This window comes from Macrotis lagotis, chromosome 1 (assembly GCF_037893015.1).
Source record: "Macrotis lagotis isolate mMagLag1 chromosome 1, bilby.v1.9.chrom.fasta, whole genome shotgun sequence".
In the NCBI taxonomy this organism is placed as follows: Eukaryota; Metazoa; Chordata; class Mammalia; order Peramelemorphia; family Peramelidae; genus Macrotis; species Macrotis lagotis.
Window position 1 is genome coordinate 910,988,435 of NC_133658.1, and position 13,800 is coordinate 911,002,234.

The 13,800-nt window shown below is 34.3% G+C and overlaps 1 pseudogene; it reads right to left on the bottom strand.

Moving 5' to 3' along the window:
- Positions 1 to 5,840: 5,840 nt before the first annotated feature.
- LOC141508873 (vomeronasal type-1 receptor 3-like) overlaps positions 5,841 to 13,800 on the bottom strand; it is a 41,834-nt pseudogene continuing 33,874 nt past the window's right edge.

Below are 13,800 nucleotides of genomic sequence, written 5' to 3' on the forward strand. Positions count from 1 at the left end.
GAAGAAGACAATACCTAGAATTGTCAAAGAAAAAAACGTATTTCACTGAGTGAAGAGAAGCTGTTCTCAGAATCAGAAATGCAATGAAGGAAAGGAAGGAAGGAAGGAAGGGGGGGAGAGAGAGAGAGAGAGAGAGAGAGAGAGAGAGAGAGAGAGAGAGAGAGAGAGAGAGAGAGAGAAGGAAGGGAGGGAGGAAGGAAAGTAATTTTCAAATTTTCCTAAAGAATATTTAGTAATAATATGCATAAGGCATGTGATGCTCAACCTGATAATTATTTTCTGATTTTTTTTCCCCATTGGTAATGTGCAGATGGCAGATATACAAGTTTTACAAAGAAAAGATAAGTGAAACACCATAATTTTACCAGTCTTAACAGGTGTGTACTTTTCAGTCAATGAGAGGGATTGATGATTCTGGAAAATGAATGCTCAATTTTAACCCCAAAACTTCAGAATACAAGGAAAGTTAAGACAATTCATTAATGAAATAAGCTTAAATTCAATGAAATGGAAAATAATAGAGCTTAATAAACTATTAAATAAATCAGATTTAATTTGGAATTATATAAAGAAAGCATACTGGAAAGAAAATTCATTATTTAAGTAAACCTGGAAATTTGATATATTACTCATATACTATGCAAAAATATGTGTATATATTTAGAAATAGAGTAACCCTATGCTTAATTTTTAACAAATAAATTAGGAATTTAAATATAATAAACATAAATTCATATCAAAATGTTTTAAATGTATAACAGAAATGTCACAATAAAAAGTGAAGGAGGAAAAAGTATTGGATTTCATCAGAATTCAGCAACACACCATATGTAAAAATCTCTAGAATGCTGTTAAAATGTAAAATTGGATAAAATTTTTCACAATGGAAACCTATGTTTACAACAAATTTAAAGATTAATTTGTTCTTAACTTTTTTTAGGTTTTTTCCCAGGCAAATGGGGTTAAGTGGCTAGCCCAAGGCCACACAGGTAATTATTAAGCATCTGAGGCCGGATTTGAACTCAGGAACTCCTGACTCCAGGGCTGGTGCTCTATCCACTGTGCGACCTCCCCTGTTCTTAACTTTTCAAATAAGAATGATGCAGGAGAGAATACACAAGTCAGCAATAGTAATTAAGCAAATAAGATGATAAAGTAATTTAAATAAAAGCATGAAATGATCAAGTAAAGAATTTCCTAAAAACATATAAATTTCAAAATATTATAAAAATATTTTTTCTTTAAAAAAAGGAAATGCAAAACATCCAAATCTTGAAAGTAGAATTTGGAAGATTAAAAATGGAAATTGTTCAATAATTATTCCTTGAAAGTGGATAATTTAAATATGGAAACATTAACTGTGGGAGAAAATTTAAGGAAGTCTGAGGGAGGAGGCAGCCTCTTGATCTTCCAGTCTCCTGTGGAACCCTGGCCAGCTGACCTGCCCAAAATTCAATCAGCAATCCATGTGGTCTTGTCTTAATCTCTTTCCAACTTTTCTATCCATTTCTTAATATGCTATCACTTCCTGTAATAATACTCTATCTTCTTTCCCACACCTGCATTCCTGAGTCTGAGTTGAGATTTGTCACAGGGCAGAACTGAACCCAAGAAACAAATCAGCAGCTACATCATGACACAATGATGCAAAAGTTAGTCGGACCAAAACCTAAATCATTAATTACTCCAAGTTGAAACCAGAAATTCTTCAGATTGCCCTAATGAAAAGAATTTCAATGCAATCTATATTCTCATAGAGAAGAATAATTTATGAAACATGTTTCCTTAATGGAAATGTTCATTTTTGCTTGGGTTTGTTATCTAATGTGAGATAAACATCCATTTGTAAGGCATGTCCTGAAGTTTAGATTTGGCTAACAGATATATACACTGATAAATTGTATAAATTTGGAATTAGTCATTTGGACAATTGTGAAACCAAGAAAAACAATTTAGAAATTTTAAACTTGTTCAATGTATATTAAATATCATTTTTAAATCAAAAGCTTTTGTTTTTCATATAAGACTTAGATCCTTAACAACTTCTACTCCTCCTTTGGGTTCCCTACAAGTAAAAACCATAATGTGAACCCGTTAAGCTATAAATGTCATGAATTATTTGCTTTTCCTAGCAAAATTTTCTATTGGTGAAAGCCATCAAAAACAAAATTGTGTCCTTATCTAAGAAAACCATAAATAATATTATTCAACCAAGATTAATGAAAGTTAAAAGAAATCACACTAACCAAGAAAAACCAGAGCATCACTGTTATATTTTCAGTCAATATTCTCATATGTCAGGGTCTCTAGCCCAAAAGGCAATAACAAAATACTAGTGTCTGGGGTAAAAATGCAGTGCTGTCACCTAACATAGTTTGGGAGGGTGTGGAGGTCCAGCCTCCGCGGGGTTCTTGGAACCTGACAGGAGGGATAGAATAGGCGAAATAAGTTGAGTCAATAAGTGGATATAGGCAGGAGCAGGTTGACTGACTGTCAGATGCTTGAATTTATTTTTACAGTTTCAGAATCATGTGTTTCAAGCAAGAAAGCAAGCTGAGATCATTTCCTTGGTTACAAGAGTGTACAAATTTCATCAACAATCATATAGTTCATATGGTTACAAGTTTTAATCATGTGATTACAAGTTTAAGTAATAATCATATAGTTAATTAATTTCTTATCCCTACTTGGACCACAATGACCTTAACCTGTCTGTTACCATATTTATTACTACATTGTATAATTGTTCATTCATTTAGGGGTATTAATTAAGCAATTCTTTTAATGGGAAGTTTTTTAAATTTTTCATGTAGGTAATGTTTTTCGATACACTTCCTTAACAATCTGTAGTAAGGGTCTTTATGCTTGTCCACCCATCCATTAACTCTTCCAATAACCAATTTTTCTTTCTAGCCTAGTCGGTAGAAACCACAGTTTCTGTGACTTTTTTATTCTTTCCCACGAGAAACTAAGGCTGCTGGAGTTCACATATCAGTCACCTGTACTCACTATTTTCTCACCATCTTTTCCATATATTCCTGTGTATGGTAAAGGAAGCAAAACTATTAATTTCCCTGGAATTCTATCTGACCCATCTCGTATCTGTTTTCCCTGTATATATTCTGGTATCTCCTTGGAATTCTCAGTGCTGGGTTTTCCAGAGATTTCATAATTATGAAGCCTTTTGTATGCCTCAGGGAGAGGCAGTCCTGTTAAATTTAGACAGAGTTTCAATCTGTTTTATTCAAGGAATTTTTCTGAAATCCTTTATAGTCATTACAGTATTAGGGTGAGTAAATATTGTAATCAATAATAAACCTATAAATATTGGTATGCATGTAATCCCTATATATATTGAAGAAGGAAATGTTGTTCCCTCAGGTAGTGTGACTGCCTTGTCTTCTTGCTGCGACTGTGTCAAACAGCTTAGAGACCCTGGCTCCCAACAGGAGGGAAGTGGATTTTTGCAAGAGGATTCAATATGTTGCCCCAGACTCCTCAGACAGATGCAATGTAAGTATCCCAGATTGATTATTAAACTATTAATCAATATGGACTTCCCCATTCTTTTTCTTTGGAATTCATGTTGGAGTCCTTGTTTGAAAGAACCTTGAATGTTTCACTGAAGGTAAATTTTGAGGCAATTATACAATAATATAAGAAAGCAAATATATGGGAATGAATTTGAGGTCAAAAAGAAAGGAAAAAACATTGTATTTATTTAAAAATTTAGAGTACTAAATAATTGCAGCAAAAAATTAAGTATAATATTTTAAGAAAACAACAAAAGATATTGATCATATGTAATTTAAAATATTTTCCAGAGTTGTCATTTCTCTGGAATTTCAAAATATTTAGTATTGAATTTTGTGGATATTATTCAAATTTCTTAAAATATGACATTTTGATAATTTACTTTGCTGAAAGAAACTTATGATGAAGTCTCTGATAATTTAGCAAGGCAAAAAGAAGGATTCATTTTACACATTAGGTTCTCATAGTTTTTGTTTTGTTGATTTGCTTTTTTAGTATTCATGTTTTATCATTTTTAGCACATTTATATCAACCAAAGAGTTTGGAAAAAGATAGAAACAGAAAGGGGTATTTAAGAACTTAAATTCTCTGAAGGTTCAGGTGAACTATAATTCACCAAGTCAAATATTTTCTTATAATGCTAAAATGGATAACACCAAACCACAAAATCTGAGTTGATTTGAACTGGTTATTATGGGAGATTTAAGAGGATATGCTAAATTACCCTGAGAGCTATTTGATAAAAGGCTGTGGCCAGAACTTCTATTAATCTGTAAGACACATTGAACCAGAGAAACAACTCTTGTGAAGAAGGCATCTTCAAAGTTACACTTAGGATGAGACTAATTTGACAATTTTCAAGAAAATTGTAATAGACAGTCACCTAACGAGGTACCTGGAACTCAAGAACAAATATTCTGATTAAATGGATATTGGGAGTGTGCTATTGGGATACAAGAAGATTTAATGTTGTTCATTATTGTACAATTTTGGCCTTTTACTTTAACATTTGCTAGGTTTTCTCACTTGCCTTGAGATGAAAATGTCTCTTCTAAATCAAATTGATGGCTTTAGATATTTTTAATGGCTTGCATTTTAGCTAATTTGATGATTTAAAAACTTAACATGATTTACTGTTCAAAATGGTTTTGAATATTTATTAGAAAATCAATGTACAATTATTGTGTAAGTACACCCTCTATTAATGATTCTTTTAAAGATTCTTACAGAATTTGGCTCTCTATATAAATGTTCTGTGAGACAAATGTATCTAGTATGGTTCACCGGGGGGAAATTAAATTAAAATGATCAAGGTAATTCTCTGTTATTTTCCTGTTGATCCTAATAGGAAGTTATTGACTTTGTTCTATAACTGCTTTTGCTGCATAACATTGTAAGTCATGGTTCTCTGTTTCTAGGTTTTGAACAGAATTCAGCTGGCTTATAATGGACAAATTATTTACTGTCATGCATTCATTTATTCTTGCATCAAAATACTTAGTTGTTCTTAGGAGTTGAGTATGAACAACAAGGAAGTCAGGCATAAAATTATCCTTCAGAGATATTTGGTTGGGTTTCGTGTACCTAGACCCTCAGAAGGGCAGGAGGGGTGGTTTCTAGCTCCTATTACCAAACTACCAACCAAACATGTTCCTTGAGCTTCAGCCCAAAAAACCATCATATTGTGCCCAGTTACATGAAGTCTTCAATCATGTTCTCCTTCTTCTGTACTCCTCTAAAAACTACAAAGCAGAATTTACTTTTTATGCTGGATCTTTATAGACAGGGAGGATGGCCCTCTTTAAAACTGTTTTCATTCTCTGCAAATTGCCTCAAATCAATAATTTGCTGAGTTTCAGTTAAAACATAATACATCACTAATATCAGTCCTTATGAATAGCAAGCTTTATAAAAATCTTTGTTTTGTACAGATATATTTGTGTCCTTGAGATTCAAAGGAAAATGTAAAATTTCTCCTTTTTTATTATATATAGAAGCAATGAATAAACATTTCCTACAGAATGCTGTTCTCAGCATCTCATTCAATTCTATGTCAAAATTATTTTCTAACACAGAATGAGAAAACTAAAGAAATATTTCAGGATTGAGAGTTTAAAATGGTCTTAGGAAAGGGAAACAAATATATAAAGAATAAAAGTACATTTAGATAGGCTAAATGTGAAGTCTCTTTTCAAACTTTCAAACTTTATTCAAATACTCAATATGATAATTACTGTGATAACTAATGTCTTCTAGTTTCTAAGACCTAAAATTCTTTAATTCTCTTGTTTTCTGACCTGCTCTCATCAGCTACTGATAAATATCTTTTTTGAAAAATTGGAAATAGAAATTGGGGCAGTGAAACATTCAGGGAAAAGAGAATCTTATGATCTTTTCTTTGGACAGAATGGATTACAAAATGTAGAATTTGGGAATCAGAACTGATCAGCACAAATGGGCTGATGCTTGGGTAACATGCATCCAAGAAAGCTACTGTGGGCATCAATAACTGATAGTGTGCCCTAACCTGAAAGAAATACAGTGCCAAAATGGAACTGACTGAATAGAAGAAGACATAGTTACTCACCAACACCAAGATGGTGTAGGTGGCTCTAATCTCAGGTGATTTTCTTGACAATTGGCTGGAGTTGTGAAGATGTTGGACTTGTTGATGATGTCGATGAAGGAGAAGCACCAGGTAGCCATTGACCATGACCATAAATCCCACACACAGGAAATCAGGAATAGAGTACAAAATTATAAATTGTATGTCTTTGAACGAGGCTGGGCTATAGTCATAACAGAATCCTAGATTCCATATCCTTGTGTTGTTAATGAATATAATGTTCTTGAGATTCATAAGCATATAGGTATTTATCAGAATGTGAAGAATCCAGCAGAAAAGACAGAATCGGAAAAGGTACATTGAGGCATGGGTTTTGAGTTCTGATAATGTGGAACCGGTAAAAGAATTAAGAGTGATTATCCGAAAACCACTCAGAAGACAGGTGTTGTTGAGAGAAAGACTCCGGCCCACACGGTGGAAGAAAGCAGTAAGTCTACACCCAATATGACTCAGGAAATATTTCAGTCCAAACCCAAACAATGTCTGAGGGACCCCTTTGGCAAGAAGCACTATGGAGTTGGCCAAGGCCAAGTGGAAAAAAATGGACTCTTTGGCCCTCATCCTGCTGCTACTTAGGGAAGTGGAGACACAATGGCAAAGGAGGAAGATGTTTCCCAGTAGACCAGCTCCTGTCTGTATGAAGAAGACAAGACCTAGAACTAGTCAAGGAAAAAAACTCTCTTAGGGATTGTTCCCAACATCAGAAAAAGAACATGAAATAAGGAAGGAAGGAGAGAGAGAGAGAGATAGAGAGAGAGAGAGAGAGAGAGAGAGAGAGAGAGAGAGAGAGAGAGAGAGAGAGAGAGAGAGAGAAAGAAGGAAAGAAAGAAAGAAAAATAAAAAAGAAAGAGAGAAGGAAAGGCAGGAAGGAAGAAAGAGAAAGAGAGAGAGAAACACAGACAGACAGACAGAAAGAAAGAAAGAAAGAAAGAAAGAAAGAAAGAGAGAGAGAGAGACAGAGAGAGAGAAAGGAAGAAAGAAAGCAAGAGGAAGGAGAGAGAGAAAGGAAGGATGAAAAGCAAGCAAACAAGCATGAAGGAAAGAAGAAATAGTGAAAGTGAAAGAGAGAGAGAAGAGAGAGAGAGAGAGAGAAAGGAAGAAAGAAAGCAAGAGGAAGGAGAGAGAGAAAGGAAAGAAGAAAAGCAAGCAAGCAAGCAAACAAGCATGAAGCAATGAAGAAATTAGAGAAAGTGAAAGAGTAAGAGAAAGAAAGAGAAAGAGAGATAAAGAGATAAAGGAGGAAGGAAGGAAGGAAGGAAGGAAGGAAAGAAAGAGAGAGAGAAAGAGAGAAAGAAAGAAAGAAAGAAAGAAAGGAAGAAAGAAAGAAAGAAAGGAAGGAAGGGAGGAAGAGAGGAAGAAAGAAAGAAAGGAAGGAAGGGAGGAAGAGAGGAAGAAAGAAAGGAAGGAAGGGAGGAAGAGAGGAAGAAAGAAAGAAAGGAAGAGAGGAAGAAAGAAAGGAAGGAAGGAAGAAAAAAGAAAAAAAAGAGAGAAGGAAAGGCAGGGAGGAAGAAAGAGAAAGAGAGAAAGAAAGAAAGGAAGAGGGAAAGAAAAAGAAAGAAAGAAAGAAAGAAAGAAAGAAAGAAAGAAAGAAAGAAAGAAAGAAAGAAAGAAAGAAAAGTAAGTAGGACAGGAGGAAAGGAGGAAAGGAGGGAGGAAGAACACAGCTTCCAAACTTTCCTGGAGAGCATTTACTAACGATAAGCATAAAGCATGTAATCCTCAACCTGATTTGTATTTCTGATTTTTTCACCGATAATGGAGATGGTAGATAACGCAAATTTTAGGAAGTACTATAAGTGAAACACCACAGTTTCATCAGGCCAACAGGATTGTTCTTTTCAGTCAGTGAAAGGAATTGATGCGTCTGGGAAAATGAATGCTCAATTTTAATCCAAAAATCCACAATGCAAAGAGAGTTAAGACAATTCAAAACTGAAATAAGCTAAAATTCAATAAAAAGGAAAATAACAAAACTGAATACATTATTAAATAAAGCAAATTTAAACTCTAGGAAATGAAAGTTTAATGAGTTACGTAGACATGGTAGAATATTATGCATTATTCATGTGCTGGAACAAAAGCAAGTGAATATATTTAGTAATACAAGAATTCTATGCTTATCCTTTAGTTCATACTTAGATCCATCATTTATGTGATTCAATTTAACAAAAATATATTCATATTGAAATTTTTTTAATGCACTACAGAAATGTGATGATAAAAGTGGAATGATTAAAAGGATCATGTCACATCTTACTTCAGCAACACATTACTATAGGTGAAAATCCTTGTTTTTTAAAATATAAAATTGATTCAAATTTATCACATTGAAAAGTAATGTTAACACAAAACTTAAATATGAATTAGTTGTTAAAAGGATGATGTACCCACAGAAAATGGAGAATAGATAAGACAAAAAATTAAGCAAATAAGATAATAAAATAAAATGAAAACATGAACTGCTTAAGAAAAGAATTGCATAAAATAAAAGGTAAATATAAAATTTTTTTATTTTAAAAAGGGGAACTCGGGGTGGCTAGGTGGCACAGTAGATAGAGCACCGGCCCTGGAGTCAGGAGTACCTGAGTTCAAATCCAGCCTCAGACACTTAATAATTACCTAGCTGTGTGATCTTGGACAAGTCACTTAACCCATTGTCTTGCAAAAAATAACAAAAAGAAAAAGAATAAATATTTTCACTAATTATTCCATGAAATTGGAGAGTTTAAATCCATTTCATAGTTTTAGAGATTCCAAATATGAAAATTACTATGCCAAGAAGCAAATAACATCTGCCAGCTAATCCTAAAATTGATAAAGCTTAATGAAGTTCCTGGATTAATTTATGTATATTGACTTCAAGAGTATTCAAAAAATTTTAATCTATTTGATCAATAAGGCCATATTAAAATTGCTATGAAAACTGAACATAATATCAAGAAAATTTAGAGACAATGGAACTGTAAGTGCTGTATCGTTTACTAAACCTGTAAAAATGTCATTCAGTAATATGTATTAAAAGGACATAGGTGGCAGTGACTAGCGACTGCCTCAAAACCAAATTATCTTCGAATGTGACCTGTGATATAGTGTCAGTAATCCTGGGCCAAGTCATTCACACGCTTGCCATGTTACTCAGCTTCAAAGTTTCATAAAAAATTCTGATCTATGGTGGTAAAGGAAGCATCACATTTATACTAAAGAAATCTCAGACTGAGACAAAGAACAGCACTTAGATCAAAGAAAATGCCAATGCTGTGACTGCTATGACTATGTGTTCTATTTCAGCTAGTAATGCCCCTGCTACTATTACTATTTTCAGCATAACTATCATAGCTGTTGCTTGCTGCTGTTATTGGTTGGGGTGATTTTGCTGGTCTTGATGCTGTTGTGGATGAGACTAGTCATGTCAACAGAAAAAACAGGGAAAACATTTAATTCATCAATAGATCTCCAAAGATTTTGGATTAAGATTACAGTACATTCAATTAATGGAGAATTAGTGGAGAATCTGTTAAGAGAATTTAATTTTCTTATTAAGAAATACATGTAGCAGGGGCTAGGTTGCACAGTGGATAGAGCACCAGCCCTGGAGTCAGGAGGACCAGAGTTCAAATCTGTCCTCAGACACTTAATAATTACCTAGCCGCGTGGCCTTGGGCAAGCCACTTAACACCATTTGCCTGTAAAATCCTCAAAAAATTAAATAAATAAAAAATAAAAAGCATATTTGATATAGAGGCAAAAAAACATATAAAACACATTGTTAAAGATACTGAGTTATAAGATCTGCCTTAAGTTTAGGAAAACTTCTTCATTGTTTGGTTATTTCTAAGGGAATGAGATGTTAGCCCAAGTATCTTATGTTTAATGTAATTCAGTAATTATATATTTAATTTTAAAAGAGGTCAAAAATTGCAGATTTTTCCTTCATGTAGATTGCAGGCAAAGGAATAGGAAATTGGAAAGTATATCCTGATTGTGCGGTGTTTTCTGCTGATGTGTACGTGAGGGTATATAAATAAGATGTGGAAAAATTCTAATCAGCTATGTGATATGCTTTTATATGCTTATAATTATTTGGTTATCTCTTATGAACATATAAGCTATTTGAATACTGTAATAATATTGAAGCTTAAAATTAATAACTGATTATTCTGTAAGGCTGATGGAAGGGAAATATCAAAACTAAGACCTCAACTAGGGTTCCAAATATTACTAAATAATGCCTAATATAATAATGGAAATATTATTTTGTAGAATTTAATACTACATGAGTTAATTGATTGGAATATCTGATTGTTCTTATAATTGTTATATTACATTGGAATTAATAAGACATGTTGGAAATTTAAAGTCACCTAAGATGTTCAAATGGTTTTAAAGAATTCTGAAAGAAATAATTTACATTTTGAATACGGCTGGCAGTTAAGCAGGATTAATATGCAGTAGTCTTTATAGAAGTTTTTAGTTATATATGTAAACTGGGACTATTCTGAATATGTATAATATATGTATATATATGTATACCCTAAAACTGTGGCTGTTTTCTTTGAGGGAAAAGGATCAATATAATGTGACAGAGATAAAATAATAGTGATAATTTGAGATTTCTCTGTGGTCATCTCTAACTAATTACTATGTGAGAAGTTTGGAGATGATGGGCAACCTCCTAGCCAAAGGAGATGTTGTCATTTTAAACACAGTTAATAACTAAGTGGGTTCAATGCCAAAAGTTCTTTCTATATAAAAGTTCAGTTCTAAATGTCAATTAGGATTATTGTATTTTTACATCTCAAATTCTGCTTATTGTATTTTCTTTACTTCACTGTCCTTAGGTACATGAGCAACAGATGAATTATGATTTTTCTCTGGATCTTGTAAACTAAATTACAGCCTGGCACACTCTGATTTTTTTAGTGATCAAGTCACCTGAATATTTAGTTATAGATAGTACAATATTTTATAATATATTTACAATTACAATATTACAGTTATTATAATATATTGATAATTGATCTGACTGACATCAGCTGGGTTAAAATAGAAAGACAACAACATGCCAGTGAAGCCAAATAACCTATGCGGTTTGCCTTTAATACTACAGAGGGAGTGAGTGGCCTTTGGAGAGAATGATTTCAGCCTTGGTTGTGGTAGAATTCTGGTAAAGGAAGCACTAACCTGGCAGACCCAGAACCTGGCTCACTGAAAAGGATTGTCTGGAACCTCTGCCTGTAAAAGATATCTAATACATAAGGGAACATGTCCTAGTGTCCGTCTCTGCTCTTTAATAGCAAATTGCCATAATCATGCCAGTATCATCAAAATTAAGCATCAGAGTGAGGCACTGGAACTTTTTCTGCTAAATCTTTAATAATTGGCAAGTATTTAGTCTTGGCATTTTATTTAACATGGGATCTGATTCTTTATTGCAGCAAGTTGCCTTGACATGGCTAGGTGGTACAGTGGATAGAGCACCAGTCCTGGAGTCAGGAGTACCTGAGTTCAAATCTAGTCTCAGACACTTAATGACCTAGCTCTTTGGCCTTGGGCAAGTCACTTAACCCCACTGCCTTGCAAAAAACAACAACAAAACAAGTTCCCTTAAGGAAAACGTAATATCAACATGGCTGCTTATATTAGAATAATGCCTCCTTGATCTATTTTTAACTGCTTTAAAGGAAAGATCCATTCTTCACTTGGAAATTTTGTTCATTCTAAACATGGCTAAAGGTAAAATAAAAAAAATTGTTGCAAATTATTTATTAGACATGTACAGTTTAAAATGTTTATTGAGTACATTTGCTTATACCAATCTTGAGCTATTGGGTACAACTTAATGTGGCATCCATCAATGAATCTTTGTTATACGGGAACTTTTATAAAAAAAAAGTTTTCTGATTCTGGTTTAGGATCATATAGTAGGGAATATAGTGAACTGAGAAACAGTTTCTTCTTCTAAATTAACCATGCATCTTTTGGTTGACCACATTCCTTTTAAAACAAAACAATTAATAGGTCAACTTATCCAATTCAAATAATTTTTACAGCTTTCCAGGATTAAATGAAATCATCAACCATATTTCTTAACAGGGTATATTGGATGAAAGATTGAGATACTTATAGATAATTCTTATTAAGTCTTTGGCTTGTTCTCTGGCTTGATCACTGTTGAATTTATCCTCAGAGAAAATCAGTCTCTAAAAAGGTCACTGTGATAAGTGATTCGGTTGCTTTTCTACATTAGTTATGGGAAATTGAGGAAAGAAGCTTTATCACACAGAGAACCTGCTAGGGAAGATGAGGAAAAGAAGCTATAGTAAGAGCATCTGAGGAATGTTAGTTAACAGATGTAAATCCAGCTAATTTACATCTTACTGAGAGTCAGGAATCTCTTTTTTCTACAGAGAGGAAAGGGGGAATGAAGGGCCCAGGAAAACTAGGGATCTTAGAATTAGTTAAGGCAGGGGCACCTAGTTGTCAGATTCACACATCTGTGTTAGCCCTTTCAAAGTTTGACTACTAGATTGTGGGCAAGGGGAGGTTTGGTAAGGAATTTGGACCCTTTGGCTAAAACTTTGACCTTGGCAATACCTAACCAACTGGGGATTTGGGAGGGAATTGTTTTTCTAGAGTAGGCACTACTTTCAAGTGACATGTGTGCCCATCTCTATAATGGTCACCCTCTATAAGAATGCTTTAATAAAAGGATCCACTTTGGTCTACTCATGGTGATTCTGGGTTCTTGGTGAGGTAATTGTTTCTTACAGATCGGAGTTTGATTCAGAATCCAGACATCCTGAATCAGGGAGGACAGCTGACAAAGACAGGAAGTCACAACCCATGATTTCCAAGGTCCTGTATGTTGCCAGTGGGTTTCCCTGCTTGGTCAAAGATCCTAGGACCACATGGAGTAAATACTGCCAGGAGCTGACCAAAGGAATAGTGGGGGGGAAAAAAGCAATCTTTGTGCATAAAATCCATGGTAAGATCAGTGAGCTGCCTTGTGTTGCCTAGTAGGTTAAGAATTCAAGATAAGAAAGGCAAGGTGGACTGGCAAGTACTATCTGAATTATTAAGAATGCCACAGGGATTAGAAACTGAGGGTGTGAATGTCTTGAGGCCACAAGAGCACTTGGAGTCTTTTACCAAGGCAGAATGGGGAAAAGTGTTTGGTACCAGGACATCAGGGGAAGGTAAAAGGAACCCCTGAGGATTTGGAGTTAGTGCTAGATGCACTAGGGAAAGGATAAAAAGAAAATTCAGAAGCAAGGAGGATGCAGGGAAGAATACCTGAAGGGATGACTGGGTTGGGTGGGTGCATTTAAAATCATCAGTACCTGCTCTCCTTCACCAAGTTTAGCTTTCTAAGGTTTTCTGGATTCTGGGACTGGAGGACTATCAGTCAGGTTTGTTCATTCCTTTCTAAGGTAAATTAACTAAGAAAGGTGGGGCACACCCATCTTAATCTCATTTTTGGATCAGATTGGGGCTGCCCATAGGCAGGATTATTGGCAGAGCCCAGTATTTGTAATGTAAACTAACAATTCTCCCTTCAAATTCTTGTGGAACCCAAACACCCACAGATTACTTTCACTCATAGTAAAGCACATTGCATCCATATTAGAAGCCCCTCTGTG